This window comes from Notolabrus celidotus, chromosome 2 (assembly GCF_009762535.1).
Source record: "Notolabrus celidotus isolate fNotCel1 chromosome 2, fNotCel1.pri, whole genome shotgun sequence".
Taxonomy (NCBI): domain Eukaryota; kingdom Metazoa; phylum Chordata; class Actinopteri; order Labriformes; family Labridae; genus Notolabrus; species Notolabrus celidotus.
This window is the reverse complement of record NC_048273.1, coordinates 9074890-9093149: the sequence shown is the minus strand read 5'-3', so window position 1 is coordinate 9093149 and position 18260 is coordinate 9074890. Positions and strand designations below refer to the sequence as shown.

Below are 18260 nucleotides of genomic sequence, written 5' to 3'. Positions count from 1 at the left end.
GGCCCTCAGATTTTTGTTGTTTTGGCAAATTTTGTAACTTTATAATTATTTGTGTTCCCAAGAAACATCTCACACTGGTTCTAACTTTGAGAGCCAGGCATGAGTTCAGTCCGTCTATTATCATTTTGCTGCATTCTTACTTCATCTTTCGGTTCATTTAATAATAATAATAATACATTTTGATCCCTTGATCTCTCCCTGACACTAAAATGTAATACCTCTTACAAACAGTAGGTGTCGTCACTGTCAGACAGTTGAGGCTGATGCATATCTGCAATACACTTATTTTCATCCATTGTTTGTTTTAATTACCCTTTACAGAGGGTTTCACCTTTACAGGTACGATAAGGTGAATCCCAAAACGTGCAGATTTAACATTCCTGATCTGATTGTGCGATAAAACTCTGAAACAGGGGTTTAACTTGCAAAAATGACAATAAATATGTTCACCATTCTTTATTCTTTATTTAAATCCCCATTAGCTTCCACAATGTGGTTGCTAGTCTTCCTGGGGTCCATACATACAAACAATAAAAAACAGTAATTTACAATCACAATTCAAAACATCTTAAAAGATATAATAAAATATTGCTGAACATGAAATAACCCATAGCAAGGCCTGAGAAAAAAATAATCTAAAAGAGAAATAGAAAATAATACAAAGAATACTGAAACAGTCAGAAGATCACAACAGATAATAATTCAATCTACCTCAAGCTTAAAACAAATCTTTTGATGACGTTTTTTTAAAGAGATTTTGTCTTTGAGTTTTCTATTTGCGATGGGAAGCGTATTCCAGGCATTAAAATCTCTATATAAAACAGTTTGCATCAAGGAATTTGTCCTTGGGATTGGTAAGGCCAGGTGCTCAGAACTCACTTGACTCGTAGTGTGCTTGTGGCACGAACCTGTACACCAGCTTTTCTTGAAAGAAGATTGGGGTGTTTTTCCTGACTGCGTTATGCATGAAGTTCAGGATATTTGTTTTTATTTTTTCCTCCACAGTCAGCCAATGTACTGTAACGAATTGTGCATCTCACAGATGTTGGTACGGAAATTGCAATGTAGCGCTAATCTGGCAGCTCTGTTCTGAGCGAGTTGAAGTATTTTAAGGTGCTTCTCAGCAACGCTAGACCAGATAACCGGAGAGTATTCCAGCTGTGACAGCACAAGTGACCGAACAACATCAGTCATAACAGACTGTGGAACATAAGCAGAACATTTCCTTGTGACTGCAATGCTCTTTCCCATCTTGGATAAAATATAATCATTGTGGTCTGACCAGGACAGAAGGTTATCTAGAATTACTCCCAATAATTTGGTTTTAGTAACCTGCTCGACTGACATCCCATCTATAGATAAACTAAGTGCTGGTGCTGAAGCACTGGCAACAGCGGTTCTACTACCAAAAACAATACATTTAGTTTTGGCAATATTTAGTACTAGTTTGTTCATTTTCACCCAGTTAGAGATATTAAATAACTCTACATGAAGATTCTCTCTCAGCCTTTCTATTGTTGGAGATGAGCAGAACAGAGTTGAGCCATCAGCATTACATAACTACATTGGCATTGCTAACAGAGTAAGGTAAATCATTTATAAATATAGACAATATAAGTGGTCCCAGGCAACATATATTTTTTCTTCCAGAGAAACTTCCATTGAAAAACACTCGCTGTGAAGTGCGGGACAGGTAGCTCTTCATCCAGGCAAGAGCTAAAGGTGAAAAACCATACACTTAAGCTTGGCAATAAGAATATTGTGGTCGATTACATCAAATGCTGCAGTAAAATCCAAGAGCACGGTACCGACCAGCTTCCCCTCATCCATAGATGTCAACCATTGATCACTCATGTGAACTAATGCAGTGCAAGTAGAATGCCCTGGTCTAAAGGCATGCTGTGAGTTTGACAAGAGACAATTTTTACTGAAATAATGTAACATTTGATTAAAGATAATCTTTTCAAGTATTTTACTCAGAACAGTCAGGAAGTATACTAATAGGCCTAAATTTTGAGGCAATTAGCTCTGCTTTTCCATCTTTTTGTAAAGGTATGATTTTAGATTGTTTCCAAAGCTGAGGAAATGTTCCGCTGAGTAGACATCTATTTAAAATGTGAGATATTGGTTTAGAAAGAAACCTAGCCACAGACTTAAAAAAAATTCCATTCAGGTTATCTGTACCAGGAGATGAATCATCTAAAAGGTGGAGCAGCATCTTCTTGACAGTATCCTGACCAACCGTATCAAATGTAAAGCAACATCTTTTATCCTTCATAATACTCTTTACAATGTTGCAGGTTAAATTAACATCACCTAACTGCATACAAGATCTTAAACCGTCAACTTTGTTGACGAAGAGATAATAACAGATAGACAATAACATCAGACAGATTGAACACTTGTAGTGATAATATTAGAGGAGTATAAAAGAATATTTGTTAGCAATTTGTCCCTAAAGCACCCTCTGAGAGGGATAGAAGAGAAACTGTCTCCCAGAAGAGAAACTGTCAGTTCTCCTGGGGGAAGGGTCAGCTGCTCCTCTGGCTGCTAAATATGTGTCTGCCTGTCACAGCCTGAGGGACGCACCATCCCATAATATTTGATTTTAGGTGAAGGTTTTATGAGCATACCGCAAATCAAGTGAGGACATTGAGATATGCTGTATGGATGACACCATCATTCATTAATGCATATAAAATATGTAATATATATAATATGTAATGAATATATATGTAATGTATATGATATGTAATGAATATATATGTAATGTGTGTAATGTGTATGAATCTTATTTGCTTTGGCAACAACATGTCTTTGTTCATGCCAATAAAGCAAATTGAATTGAATTGATAAGATCACATGAATATGAATTCAAATATGCAGGACACAAATTTTAGCGTCTGAGAGAAGCAACTGAGCAATTTAATAGTAGTTATCTCTGCTGATTTAAAAACAGCCTTGAATAAAATCGTTATTTTAAGGTGGACAACACTGATTACAGCGGTAGTTGGACACATTTGGGTTTAAATGTTAAAAAAATAAAATAAAAAGTAGAATAATCAGCCTAAATTATAAAAATTACATTCATTTGTATTTACTTTGCAATATTTTACAAATACCAGACTCAAATTCATCCTTCCATCGCTCCTCGCTTGTATAATGAAACAGCGCCACTCTGTGGATGTGGTCAAACACGGTACTGCAGCTGTTGCTAGTTTGGCTGTTGCCATGGTAAATAGTGACACACTAGTGATGGGGAAATGCTACTACATCAAGAGAGGAGGGAGTGAAACTGTGGAATAAAACAGTTATGAAACGCTTTAGTTTTGAGCTGTTTAGAATGGATATGTGTGCTTTCACGAATTTAATAAAATAATAAGTATATTAAAGAAACGTTGTGAAATATCATCACACCAGTGCTGTATATTTATTTTTATTATTTAATTTAATTTGTGAGAAAGCAAGTAAAAGAATAGAAAAAAAATCATAAAAATGATAAAATATATATTAACTCGTTTAAAAAAATAATATAAATGAGTTTTAGTCCAGGCAGTCAAGAGACGCTACTACATTTGTGTTTTAATCTAAGCAGCAGGAATATTTACATAATATGAATAAATAAATAAATATTGTTTGTTTTTGTTTTTTTCTAGTTTTGTGACCAGCCTTAAAGATAAATTAACTTCCCTCCCAGTTTAGTCTCCCCACATGTGGCTCAGTTAAATCGTATCTGCACTGTGACGGCTGTATAAATCGGTCCACTCAGTCTATCTCACCTTTACCTGCGAGTGACATTTCGATCCTGGTAATCTATCTAAATCTGGGCATCGATCAGCTCCCTTAGGCAGCCTCGGTGTTATCTGGAGTTCAGTAGGAGGCCGTTTTTGGCTCCAGTTCATCCTCCAGTCTGCCTCTCTAAGCGCTGCGCAGTCATACGGCAGCAGCGGCTCTACGCGCGGGGACACCCGGGTGAAAGAAGAGGCTGCTCGGGGTAAGTGTGACGTCTGTACCGGTGAACTTCTACCTGTATGTGTGCCTCTTTTACCTGCAGCTCGTGTGTGTGCTGCCGCCACACGTAGTGTTGCAGACAGCACATTTTCTCTGTTGCTGGGTTGGTGACAGACTGGCCGGAGGCCCGCTGACCCACATTCTTATCTAATGCTGCTGCATGTTAGCAACTGATGTGTGGTTCACGAACGAGTCGGCTTTTAGAACCGGCTCTTTTTAGGTGAAGGTTGTGGGGTTAGGATTCTCAGACGTTTTGATTCTTTGTTCATTTGTTTTGGCAAATGTTATAACTTGGACTATATCTGTTGTCATGAAAAATGTCAAATGTTGGCAATAACTTGAAAAGCCAGGCTTTAGGTGTGATATTTTATTATGATGCAGGACTAAACATAACCATAAACATTATTATTACTGAGCTTTCTTATTGATATTCCGATTGTGTAAGAAGCTTGATTCTGATTCATCAAATCCCCCTGACAACCCCTTGACAGGGGTTTATTAACATTCACTAACATGAGCAACACCAGAGTCAAACTGATCACATGCATTCATGTCAAATCTTCTGAATCCATCACCATGGAACGCTAACTGACGTGGAATCATTGGGATTAGTTTTTAAAAACTGTAAACATAAATCATTTTAAATCAATAAAATAATATTTTAATCAATGTTTTTGACTACATGTTTGTATTTTAAGTTAGTCGCCGGGTAATAAGCAGGATAATGTATGATAAGCAGTTTGTTATGGGAAAAAGAATCCCTTCAGGGTGGCCAAGACCCCTCCGCTTGGTGTCATCAAATCCTTTATTTTCGTCATTTATGAATCTATTAATTCACCATCTGATGAAGCAGCATTTTTTCTTCTTCTTTTAGATAGTAAGGCTTGTTCTTCTTGGTTTATCTTCATTTCATCATCAGTTTAACTGGTTTTAATATCATAAATGTGAAAAAAAAATGTATTTCTATTTTTAACTGCATATAGTAAAGGAATCAATCAACAAACTAAAAAAAAAAAAGTCTATTTAAGTAAGGTTGTAAAATCAAAATAATGGGTATAATCTAGTAATTAAAAGGTTGATAACATTAAATTCTACCAGTCATATTTTTTCAAATATACCACTCACAAGTCATAATGTTCAAATACTTAAATTCATTGTAAACTCTAAATCAGGACATTAAAAACAGTTTAAAACCCAGAAGAGTCGGTTCCTTTTGTTGATTCGATCCAAGTGATCCCATCACGGAAAAGATCCGAACTCCCGTTTGCTGATGTTAGCTAGCTCTCCCTCTGCAGCTAGCAGTGCGCGGACACATACAGAACATTGTGGCGGACGACTTGAACGCTCGCTATTTTACATTATAAAGTCTTTACACTGCGAGAAAACGCAACCTTTCCCCCGGTGTTGGATTAAGGAGACTCCGCGGTGTGTGTCATGTGTCGCAGTAAGTGTGCCAAACTCTAAATGTGTTGTTTTGTGGCTGTAACTGTTGTTAGCATTGAGCTAGTCGGCGGTGGCTTTGCAGGAATCACTGCCCGCTGTGCCGACCGGCTTCAGCGGCTTCAGGGTGCAGCAGGGAGGCGGACAGAGGAGCCGGAGGTCACCTGACAACCGTGTGCATCTCACCTGCACAGCCTTACACACCTTTACTGCCTGAGTATGTCATTGTTTAATTGTGCTGACTGAGAGAAATGCTGCAGACTCGTTTTGCTGATCTACCTGTCAGGCTGACACTCACCTGTTAACGTGCAAGGAATTCGATTAATGCGGAAGCTGCAACGATTAATCGATAGGTGGTCGATTAAAACATGGACTGCCAACTATTTTGTAGAGATTTAGGACAATATCTGCACAATAACATCTGAATATAATTGTTTGACACCATATTTATTTATTTATTTTTATATTTTTGGAATAGTTTTTTACCTTTTACATAGAAAGGCACATTTTAAATCCTCTGGAGGGGAAATTGTAGCATATTGGCACATGTCTGACGCCACTTGGCCGCAGATGCTGTAATATGAGCTTTAAAGCTACCACGAGGAGTTTATATCTGGTCATGGAAAACACTGAAACTTATACTGATGCCCCTTTATGACCCACATACACAAACCAGACCACCAGGGACAAGATTTACTGTTTATTTTTAGTTATTTATAACGTCTGATATCGCTAGCAGGGGGTGGGAGTCAGTTGAATTGAAGGACCACATGCTAATGAAACAGGCTAAGATTTGAGCTGATGAGTGTTAAAATGAAGCAGGGTGAAATTCATTTCACTTTCATACACAGGGGGCGCAAAAAAAACCCACAAACAAAAAGTTACTTACTGTAGCTTTAAACTGACATAGGTTTCTGTAAGAATGACATTTCTTCATGTTGTATAATCTGTATTAAAGCCAAGCGGCAACCTCCGGTCTCAAAATATGAAGCCCATGCGAAAGTGTTATAAAGTGCAGTTCATCGAGCGTCCACTAGAGGCTGACTTTAGAAACACCAGAAACCACATACACACGCATTCAAAGAAGACGATCTTTACAACAGAAATAAACATGTTTAAAGGTGACATATTATGCTCTTTTTCATCAAAATATATTGGTATAAGAGGTCCCCAGAACATGTCTTTAAAGTTTATTACTCAAAAAAACACTTTTTTCAGCCCTGCTCAGAACAGGCTGTTTCCTGTGTCTGTGCCTTTAAATGAGAATGAGCTCTCTGACCACGCCCCCTCAGGAAGTGGATGTGGCCTCGGCTGTCCAGCACGTTGATCTAATGTTTACATGTTGGCTGAATATACACGGCTGCTCACAGGCCCGCGTTACTTCAACCCTCTGAATCTGATCCAGAATCTGATCCTGACGGAGAGGCGCCTGCAGCAGGACCTTTCTGAACCATTGGTCACAGATTTTGTGTTTCTTGTTGTTTTATTTATCAATATGTAGCCGTGTGTCTTGGTACACAGCTACGAACATGTAGCTATGTAGCTATGCTAACTAGCGCTAGCACTTTTCCATGAAAAATAAAATCATCCACTAGATCTTTAAATCTGCAGACGTGGGGAGTAAAGCCGACCTTTGTGTTTATTAAGACAGCCTACAACTAGCATGCCTCCCTCCTAAGCTCCTTGTCAGCACACGTGTGCAGGTAATGAAAAATGGAGGAGGGGTTGAGTTGTATTTTATACAGTCTATGGGCTGATCAAGCTCCGAGCTCTGACTTCCGTTACAGACCGGATGTCGTTGTGACGTATGAAAAACCTGGAAAACTGAAACGGCTCGTTTCAGGACACATTTACAGAAAGGTGGAGAAATCAGAACAGGGGCAGAATGGATTTTTTCCATTTTCAGGGGGTTTGTAGACATGCCAGGGAAACATATTTCAGGTAGAGAACCATTAAAAAGCCTGGTTCAAAAAGTGCCTTTGGTCTGAATAGCTCATTTCTCTATCGGCACACACTTTTATAACGCTAAGATTACAAGTTTTGCCCAAATAAGGGCATTGCTGACTTGATTGACAGGTGGGAACTCTGTAGCTGTTAGCGAGGAAGCTAAAGGCCCGCCTCTTTCCCTCACACTAGCTCGACAGAAGTTAGGTTGAGTTCAGCATTTCCAATATGGCACCCACCGACGATCGGCGATAGTCAATGGTTAAAGCTAGCTTTTTAACACAACAGTGTGGCTCTTTTCTGCAGTTGCACGGATTTAAAACTGATAATTAAATTAGATGAATCACCCTTAAACACCTTTGATAGCCAATCTCTGCAGAGATGATTCGACACGTAACTCTCTGTGTTCACTTTAATGAAGGAATAACTCACACAGAGCCTCTTTATGTGTTTTTAATGTGTTTTTAGACAACACAGCAGCTTTAGGCAAAGTAATTGTAAGATATAAAAACATGAGCATCATTCTTGAACTCATTCCCGCGCCAGATTTGACATAAAAACATCATAAAATAAGAATTTGTAAACCCTGAAGTCTGGATCCAGAAACAACATGCAGCTTTTCTGGGAGTTAAAAGTTAAATTAGTTAGAAACAGAAGAGACGTCCGCAGAGAGCATGATGCGCTGCAGAGAAATCCCTCCTCCACACCAACTGTTCCTGTCAGTCTGACCTTCTCTCACAGCGAAGAGGATTCCTGTCAGCAGTTTTTTTACTTCTCGTGACCTCACACGCTGTATGAGCGAGCAAAACCGCCAAAATAAAGTTCCATGACTTGTAAAGTGACTCATGTTTGTAGAGTTTTCTGTGTAGAGGTATTGCAGTGAGGCTGCTGAGGAGGCAGAGCGGGAGGATGTGTGATGCTGAACTTTTCAACTCGTGAAAATGGGTTACTGATCTGATGGCTGAATCTCTGCAAGAAATATTAAGAGTCGGGCGCAGAGCACACACAGAGGCACACACACCAAAATGTTTTTATAAATGCATGAAGGTTTTTATCTTTATCAAGTAGTTTATATGAGGAAACATCCTTTATCTGATGACGACGAGTTAAGTGGTTAATTCAGGGCAAAGGTTTTGGTGCAGAGTACAACCAGATATACAAACACCAGAGACACAGATTGAAAAACATGGCGTCAGAGATTGTGAGAATAAGAGATTAGCTACTCTGAAAAGTTGAGTTTTAAATAAGATTAAACAGAATAATCAGAGCTCTCTAACCTAATCTCAGGCTGCATCCAGGCTCACAGGGATTATTAATCAGTGATATAATCAGACCACAAATCTGCGTTAACAGAACAAATCAGCTGTTCAGTCATAATTAAGAACATATGGTCCATAGTGATGCTATAATTGTCAGACATTGTTATTCCTATGTTCTAAAAAATAAGGCCAGTTCAGCACCTGGACTCTTCTACTACAGAGCCATGCTGTTGTAATCCATGCAGAATGTGGTTTGGCGTTGTCTTGCTGAAATATGTAAGGTCTTCCTGAAGACGTCATTGTCTGGATGGCAGCATATGTTGCTCCTAAACCTGTAAATATTGTTCAGCATTAATGGAGCCTTCACAGATGTGTAAGCTACTCATGTCATGGAGTCTTATGATCCCCATACCATCAGGGACGCTGGCTTTGAACTGTGAGCTGATAACAAGCCGGGTGTTCCCTCTCCTCTTGTCAGATTTTGATTCATCAGACCACAGGACAGTTTTCCACTTCCCCTCAGTCCATCTTAAACCGGCTCAGGTCCAGAGAAGTCTCCGTGGTTCTGGATCATGTCTATATATTGGTTTCCACTTTGCATGGTTCAGTTTTAACCTGCAGATGCAGTGATCTCCACTACAGAGTCATGTCTGTTTTTAATGCAGTGACTTCCACTACAGAGTCATGTCTGTTTTTAATGCAGTGATTTCCACTACAGAGTCATGTCTGTTTATAATGCAGTGACTCCCACTACAGAGTCATGTCTGTTTTTAATGCAGTGACTTCCACTACAGAGTCATGTCTGTTTTTAATGCAGTGATCTCCACTACAGAGTCGTGTCTGTTTATAATGCAGTGACTCCCACTACAGAGTCATGTCTGTTTTTAATGCAGTGACTTCCACTACAGAGTCATGTCTGTTTATAATGCAGTGACTCCCACTACAGAGTCATGTCTGTTTTTAATGCAGTGACTTCCACTACAGAGTCATGTCTGTTTTTAATGCAGTGACTTCCACTACAGAGTCATGTCTGTTTTTATTTTTTGCCACAGTCACAGAAAACTGGCAGTTTCCATGACAGCAGATTCCTGGATGTACACCTCCATCGAAGCGTGTGTCTGTGTGTGTGTGTGTGTCTCTGTGTGTGTGTGTGTGTGTGTGTGTGTGTGTGTGTGTGTTTGTGTGTGTGTGTGTGTGTGTGTGTGTGTGTGTGTTGTCATATCCCTGCAGTGCTTTGTGAGCCTCTTGATGACTCACGTGTTTTAGTTGTGATTCAGTGATGAGAGTTTCTCATGCAGTTTTCCCTCTTTGTGTTCTGCAGGTGAAGAATCCAGAGTGGAGCTTCCTGCTGGGCGATGTGTCATCAGGTGAAGGTGTTACACCGTTAGCCGTCCCTCACAGATAAAAGGTAAGACACGGTGGACCTCACAGACTGAATCCTGATTTAATTTGTAACAGTGGAGCTCAGTGGGCTCGGTGTATATGCAGTCTGTTCTTGTTCCCCCTCACTTTGGGACTGAAACGCTTCGTCTGAGTCACCACAGTGTTCTAAGAGTTTCTGTTTCTTTACGCCAGATTAGCTCGTGCTGCTGCTGCTGCTGCTGCTGCTGTCGCTGCCTTTGAATGCTGTGTGTGGGCATGTGGGAAAAAAGCCTCAATTTTCATGCTAATGAGGCTAAATCATGATCCCTAATGATGTCTAAATATTCTATTTTCCACCTAATACACGACTCCTTCTTCTTTACATACTAACACTGTCTGTCACTGAAGACACACATCAAATGCAAAATACTGGATTCATTTTTCAAATACATTTTAGCAACATAAGTATGAGGAGTTTAATTAGAGGTGTGAGACTTCTTTATGCTTAAGTTCAGAGCCCATTCTGCACAAAAGTTTAGCTTTAATTCAGAAGTGAGACCTGTGCCTCCGGTCTAAAGAACGTCCTCCGGTTGGCATGTTTTGTTACACCTTACCGTCACAGGAGCAATAGTTTCACACACACAGGACCTGCATTAGACAGAGAAAGCAACCAAACTGGATTTCCTGCAGTGTGTCACATTAACCAGGAATCACTGGACAACAGAGAGAAAACAGAGTTATCTCAGAGTAACTGAACACTGACATTTTGTACTCCTATATATTTCTAAAGGTGTAACCCTGTTATCCTTCAAAACTAAATAATAATAAAGCCTGTATCTGACTGAGTAATCTCTCTGGAAACTATACCATACTGGTGTAGTATGTAAGATTATTTTTTTGATTTAAAATGATTTATTACAGTTTTTAAAAATAGTCCCTGTGATTCCTCCTCAGTTAGCGTTCCATGGTGAAGGATTCTTCTCTGCCTGTTGCGGTGGATTGAACATGACACTGTCCTCATTCAGCTCTCCTTCTTCTCTGAGCTCTGGGGTTTACACACCTTTAAAAATAAACAAATGTCACAGCTTTGAACCCTGCTGCTATCATCACCACCGCTCATGGTTTAAGTTTCTTTGTAGAGATCGCTAACCTAAAGTTTCTCTCACCTGCTCCGCTCGTTGATCATATTGCTGGACAGGATCCAATATGGAAAAGTCCATATCCTGCCGATTTAGCATGCTAACCAAAGCTAACGTATTAGCCACATTGCTTACCAATATGACGATAACGGAAGCTCGCGGTTTCCCCTCAACTTACGGTCTATGGTGTCAACAAGCAGAAGCTAAATGTGTCTGAACTCTGTTCCCTGGATTGATTTGACATGACGTGTGATCAGTTTGTCTCTGGTGTTGCTCATGTTAGTGAATGTTAATAACCGTTGTCAAGGGGTTGTCAAGGGGTTTTGACCAATCAGAATCAAGCTTCTTACACAGCTGGAAGATCAGTAAGAAAGCCGGGTACTAAGCATTGAATAATAAGTCTAACATTCAAGATCATAAAGAACATTTCACAGCATTAATTTTACTCACAAATGAAGACACTGGTTAGAATGACTTTATACTGTTGATATGGACTGTTTTAAAATGAAAAATAAGAGATATTTTAAACATGATTCTTTTTGACATTGACTTTTAAAAATCTGCTTTTAGTCATGATTAAAAAATGAATGATTCAACAGCCCTAATTTCTGACTAACAGATAAAACTAAAGGTAAGAAAATACCCAGAAACCAGCCAGAATTGAACACAATATTTATAACACGGCTTAACACAGGCAGTTAATGCAACTCCATGGGTCTGGTGGGAACATTAGTTTGGGATTTCACACAAAAGTGTTGCTGAACCATGAAGGGATCGTGTCCGATGTGTCAGATAAACCTCTGTTATGTTGTTTGGCAATTTCCTGCCATTCATGGAAATGTGGTGCAACTCAAGCTGTGAGTCATATCTGTAACTAAAAATGGTACCAATAGAAGAACATTACCCTAAAAATTATAATACACCATGATGGGTAAATAAATGCATTACTGATCTTGTCTTTTGTGTGGCTTTAGTAACACCATCCTGAATTTCCAGCGTACATTTTATTTCATTCAATCTGGGAAATTCCCAACAATGCAGCATAACATTTAAAGAAAAAATAATGTTAGGTTCTTTTCAAACATAAGGTCAACAGTGGCTATAACTCTTAAATTCTTGATTCACATGACTGATTTATGAGCTTGTGGGTTGCGTTCAGAACGCCTGTTTGTCTGCCAACTGTCAAACACTTACAGGTTTATAAAAACACACAGGTAACATAACAACGCAGTAATGGAAACAAACTTTTTACAGCAGTGCGTGCCCAAACTATGAGAGCAGAGGTGTTCTTGTTAACTCAGATTAACTGCAGTCAATAAAGAGGGATTTGCTCCTGGACAGAAAAGGTTGGGCGTGTGTTGACATGTTGATTCCTACAGTGTAATTGAGTGTAGTTAAAATCTTGTGGGAAAGAACATGGTTACACTCTCACATGCTCTGTTCATACCTGGTGTTAACATCATGGGTAGGGGTGTAACGATTCTTTTTAACAACGATTCGAATCGTGTCACGATTCGTGGTTGTCGATACGATTAAAGGACGATATTGGTTCATTTAGAACGATACGATCCGAAACGACTCTGTGACTTGAAATCGATTCAGTAACTTTTTAGCCTAAAATTCAACCAGTGTGACTGAAATAAATACCTTGATACTGGACAGTCCTAGATTCTTGTTGTTTCTTATAAGGGAATCAGGTATAAATTAATTATGGATATAAACAAACAAGTAAACAGCAATTAATGAGCCGACTTTTGGCCTAGTCTCTGACTAGACATGCTGGCGGGGCCTGAGGCTTCTGCAGAGCTGATGTTTTTTTGCGATCAAATTTTTATTGTTTTTAAAAATATATGCAGCACAATGAAATATCAAATGTATGGAATAAGACAAGGCATATCATAAAGTAAAACAAAGAAAAAATAAAATAAAATAAAAGAAGGTATGGCGACACCCACCCCAACCCAAACCCACCTCAGAATAGATCTCCGTATGATAACAACAGGGAATATTGTATTCATAGTGATAAAGGAAGTGAATAGTGACAATGACATAATTTATAACATTAATGTAAATAAAAGTAAAGACAACAACAGAAGGAAATGGTCAAGTAATACCATAATAATGCTCAGTTATATCATAAAGTTATGATGTTACTTTGCGCTGCTGCTGCTGCAGCGGGAACGCTGCATGAGGTGCCTGGACGGCCGGCGTTGTGTGAAATCCCATAGCGCCTTATCAGGTGGTTGGATAGATTTGTGAGGGACTTATTTAGAACATATGTCTTCGCAAAAGCCAAAGTGTTTCCACATGCTGGACCGCAATGGTGGCTTGATAATTTCTCGCTCGCCGGCTTCTCCTCTGCCATCCGCCATGCTATGTTTTGTTGTCTGCTGTCGCGTGGCGCTGACGTCACAGACAGGCAGCCTGAATTGAGTAACGTTTAACCTCTTTATCATTAAAAGTGCAAAAAAACCCACATCCATATAAAGTCTGCCGTGCTTTAATCCAATGCATTATTTCCTAGTATTGATACAATCGATTTATTACCTTTTAAAACGATGTTAGATCGATATATTTTGTCCGGAAGGCCAACTTGCTGAGCACAGATCGATGTAGTTGGATCATAGGAATATAAATCGATACATCGATGGAATAGATGAATCGTTACACCCCTAATCATGGGTGATCCTGTCATGTGTGGACGACATTTAAGTACAAGCTTTCACACCGTGTTATCAAGCATCTTCAAATGAGTCTCCTGTGACCACTTGTTATCACGTCTCGCTCTACAGTTCTGTGGTTTATCAGGGAAATATAAGAATTAACGCTGACTCAAGTCCACAGATGGCTGTTAAGAGTAATCAGTATCATGACTGATATTATATAACTATATTACAAACTTCAATGCTAATTCTCGTCATGCAGGGTCAAGGATCACTTAATTTTGGTGTTTCTGGATGATTGATGGAGCAGGGCCTCCATAAAACTTTGACATTTTGGATTTGATTATGTTCACAGTTCTCAGATTTTGCTCTTGACAGCGGTACAAACCCTGTATGAAGGCCTCTAACTGTTGGACCGTTTCAGAGCATCATTTCTGTCCCCTGTGGGAACTGAATGTTCCCTCTTACTTCCCCGAACAGTATGTGAAGAATTTTTACTCCAGATGAAGTGTTAGTGGTCACATGTGGATGACATATTTTGATTGTGGGCTGAGAGTCACTCTTGATGGCTCCTCTGGTGCTGCCAGTCGTCCCTCTGAACTCTGCTGACCCACTTGGCGTCATGCCCCTGGCTGCGTTCCTGCTCTGCTGGGAAAGGAGGCAAGCAGCAGCCGAGGGGCCTCTGCCAACCGCTGCTGCTGCTGCTGCCGGCCCCTCAAACATTCCTGTCTGTGAGCTGTGCGAGAAAAATGTAAAACAAAGAGTTCTTTTGTGGTGACGGGCCTAAGGATGTGTGTGCTTGGAGTGGAAACACAGCTGGCTGCACGGAGAGGAGGGTTTGGTTGGCACGACTGTCAGTGCAGGAAATAAGGTGGGCCGCGTAAAGGAGCGTGTGTTTTGGATTTTAATGCTAACAGGAAAGAACATTTATTAAAACTATCCTCTGGGAAGGAAACATCTCTGCTTAAAGAAACAGAATCTCAATCAATTAATCAATCAATCAATGTGAGAAGTGTTCTAGTTTCTGACCAATCTAAGTACTGACCAGTCAAGTGTCAGCAGGCTTTGGTGTCTGAAGGAATAAGTCTGTATGGAGAGTAGGGCTGAACGATTTTGGAAAATAATCTAATTGCCATTATTTTCCTTAATATTGCGATTGCGATTTAGTATACGATTATTTTTTCAAGTTCCTCTTCATGTATTTTTCAACAAACACAAGTAATAAATCAATCTGTATTATAATAAACAATATCAGATTTATTATACACAAACTGTTCTTTCTCATAGGCTAGACTTCTGTTAAGATAAAGGCAAATGAAGCATGAATTAATATGAAAGATGGTTTATTTATCTACTTCAATTACAGTTGTAAACTTACTGAATCCTTTGACTTGCAGTCTTGTAAGCGTTCACCACAACTAATTGACAAAATTCTGCCGAACAAGTGTTTTCAGTTTAAAGCATGTTTGGATGTGAACCAGCCGACTGAAGGTGTTGCTCACAGAGAGATGCTAAGCTGGGGGCTGCGGCTGAGTGACAGGTCTCTTTTTTCTCCGCTGCCGGACTGATTCTGACCCGGTTGTGCTCCTTACTGACACCTGACCACGTAAACATGCTTATTTTTCTCAATAAGAACGAGTAGACAGAAAACTGGACACTGTGAGTCTTAAATATGATTCTGTTCAGTTGTCCTGTTGCAGTAAATCCACACGTTGTCTGGGTCTTCACTGATTCTGCGCCTGCGGAGATTATTTATAAGCCTGCTCCACATGTTGATATTCAGCGTGTTGATTATTTTGTACGTCCCAATATGATCGGTTCTTCTGCTGAGGCCATTTTTAACAAAACAACAAATCAAAACTTAGCGTGGCTTAAGTTGTTTTCTTCACCCCCCTCTCACACGTGTCTCGTTCTTCTGAGTTTTTTTTTTGCCGTCGGCAAATCAGCTGAAAGGCGCATTACGGCCACCTACTGCATGCATGTCACGTAAGGCTGCGTCTGTGTACATGAAACTTTTTTTTTTTTTTTTTAACCGCTGCCTTTGCGATTTGATAATTGCATTCTATTACATTGTGATGTCGGTTTGAATTCGATTAATCGTTCAGCCCTAATGGAGAGTAGGGATGGGCATTTCAAGCCAAAATACTATTCGATAATCATTGGCATCTATTCAACGACTATTCGAATAATCAGTAGCAGACTCCGTCAGCTTCTGTCTCGATCTTTTTGTTGGTGTTTCTGTGACGCGGCGTTGTGTGTGGGTTTACATTTTACAGCCATGCTCAGTCTCTGGAAATTACGTGTGTAGTAGTGTGAGATTCAGAAACTGAGAAAATCACTGCGACTGTCGCAAATGTTTTCTTCTTCTTTTGCTATTTGATGCAGTCAGAATTCTTCTTCTTCTGTTTGCTAATGCTGTTAGCAAACCGCTTACAGACGCTCTATCGTCTGGCAGGAATACCGTATTACAACCAGGTATCGGTAAAAACGATGAAAAATTATACTTTTAAAATGAGAAAATATTGGAACTAACTCGATTTTTACAAAGTGAACGAATATTCGAATATTCGAATATTCGAAAATCATTGCCAGTCCCTTAATCTGAGGAGGATTTCTTTCTCTCTATAAACACATATCTGCATGAAGAGCAGCTAACAATCTGTTCTAGATCAAACATTTACACTGAGACACAAATCTGCTTGATGCTGAGTCACTAAAGACAATCAGTGTTTACATTTCCTGACTTCCTGGAAGGCATCACAAACGATGGATCCCACCATCAGGGTGGGAAGCAGGGGTTCTAGAATTCTGGGATCAAAGACAGAATTCCAGAATGATGTCTTTGATCGAACATTCCGTGAAGAAGGTCAGACCTACAAAATAAACATCAGTGTCCCTGAAGCTGGCCTTCATTTCCAGAGCATATCTATCAAACGAAAGCGGATGGGTTTTCTTCCAAGTTTCAAAGTTTGAAGGCATTCCCCATCTCCATGAATCTTTAATGATAAAAAAGTTGCTAAGCTCTCTGAGAAAAATACTCTTTCTACTGTTTTTTTTAATCATGACTCAGTTGGCTGTGTGTCTGCTGCTTCTTACAACAACTCCCTCCTCCCTCCTCCCTACTTGCCCCTGGAGTTTGTTGTTGACTTTCTAGAAATCCCCTCAAAGCTCTGGCAGATGTTGTGACACCTTGGTGGGTTTGAGAGTCCTCCCATCTCCTGGTCTCAGGTGTCAGTATATGTATGTATATGTGACATGGATTACCAGGAAAACACAAGGGATGCTATGACAACTATAGGGTGTTCCTACGTAGGTGACACAAGATGTACCAGACTGTCCTGTGTGCAGACTACATGTGAAGTTCCAGAAAAAGGACTCTTTTTTTGGAAGGGATGAAATCACGGTTGGATAATTAGATGCAGTATTGGAGGTTTTCTCCATGCCGTGAAATTGTCTTGACGCTCCGTTGAGAAATACTGTTTTTATTCACCGCAGAGTCAGACACTCTAAATCATGTGCTTTCTTCAAGTCAGTGAAACTTAAGACCCAGATAGTCCTCATTATTCAGTCTCGATGGCCTGAAGCGGGATTCAAACGGCTGCTTGATTTGTGATTTCTATGGGCGGCTTATCTGGACTCAGGAGGTTAACTGAAATGATTTGCAAGGCCAACAGGACCTCCTGAACTCTGAACCTCTATCTGAACAATAACACTAGTATGCTCCATTTGGTTGCCCTTGACTGTGCTGCTGTTGCTTGCCTCGGGCTGGGACCATGTGTTTCTGTCATGACTGATTCATAACCACACTTAACGATTCAATTTATCAATCAATCTTTATTTATATAGCACCAAATCCCGACAAACGTTATCCTCAGACTCTTTCCAAACAGAGCAGGTCTAGACCACACTCTATGTTCTACTATTAACAAAGACCCAACATCAAGACAGGATCAGATTCAGTCCCATCCCACAGACAGGACTCAGTCTGATCTCATCTTAATCCACCATGAGCAGAGCACTTTGCAGCATTTAACAAGTTACAGTGGCAAGGACAAACTTCCTTTAACAGGCAGAAACCTCCAGCAGGACCAGACTCATGTTAGACACACATATGCCGAGACCGAGTTGGAGAGAGGGATAGAGGGAGGTGAAGAGAGAGAGAGATGATAGTGGTGAGACGGATAGTAGTAGTTGTAGCAGCTGGAGTCTGGCACGTCCACAGCAGCAGAGATCCAGAGGAACCTACGAGACAAGGGAGCTCAGGGACTCCAGAAAGGTCTATGGTTAAGAACTTTAATGGGACAGGAAGAGTTAAAGTAAGAGACAGGCAGACCAAGGAGAGAGAGGGAAAGACAGGATCCCAGTGTGCCAGTCTAAGCTGTAGCATTATGAAGTTATTGTGGCAAGGACAAACTTCCTTTAACAGGCAGAAACCTCGAACA

The 18260-nt window shown here is 40.0% G+C and overlaps 1 protein-coding gene across 6 annotated transcripts in view; it reads left to right on the top strand.

Annotated features, from left to right (window-relative positions):
* Nucleotides 1-3665: 3665 nt before the first annotated feature.
* Nucleotides 3666-18260, top strand: part of clocka (clock circadian regulator a) — a 37962-nt gene continuing 23367 nt past the window's right edge. The window contains exons 1-2 of one of the 6 annotated variants that reach the window (XM_034708952.1): nucleotides 3666-3994; nucleotides 9976-10062. The gene's annotated coding sequence lies outside the window, so the exon portion shown is untranslated. Of the gene's footprint in view, nucleotides 3995-5256; nucleotides 5456-9975; nucleotides 10063-18260 lie in introns of those variants that run through there. The other 5 variants (XM_034708983.1, XM_034708973.1, XM_034708943.1 and 2 more) reach the window with 5 other exon arrangements.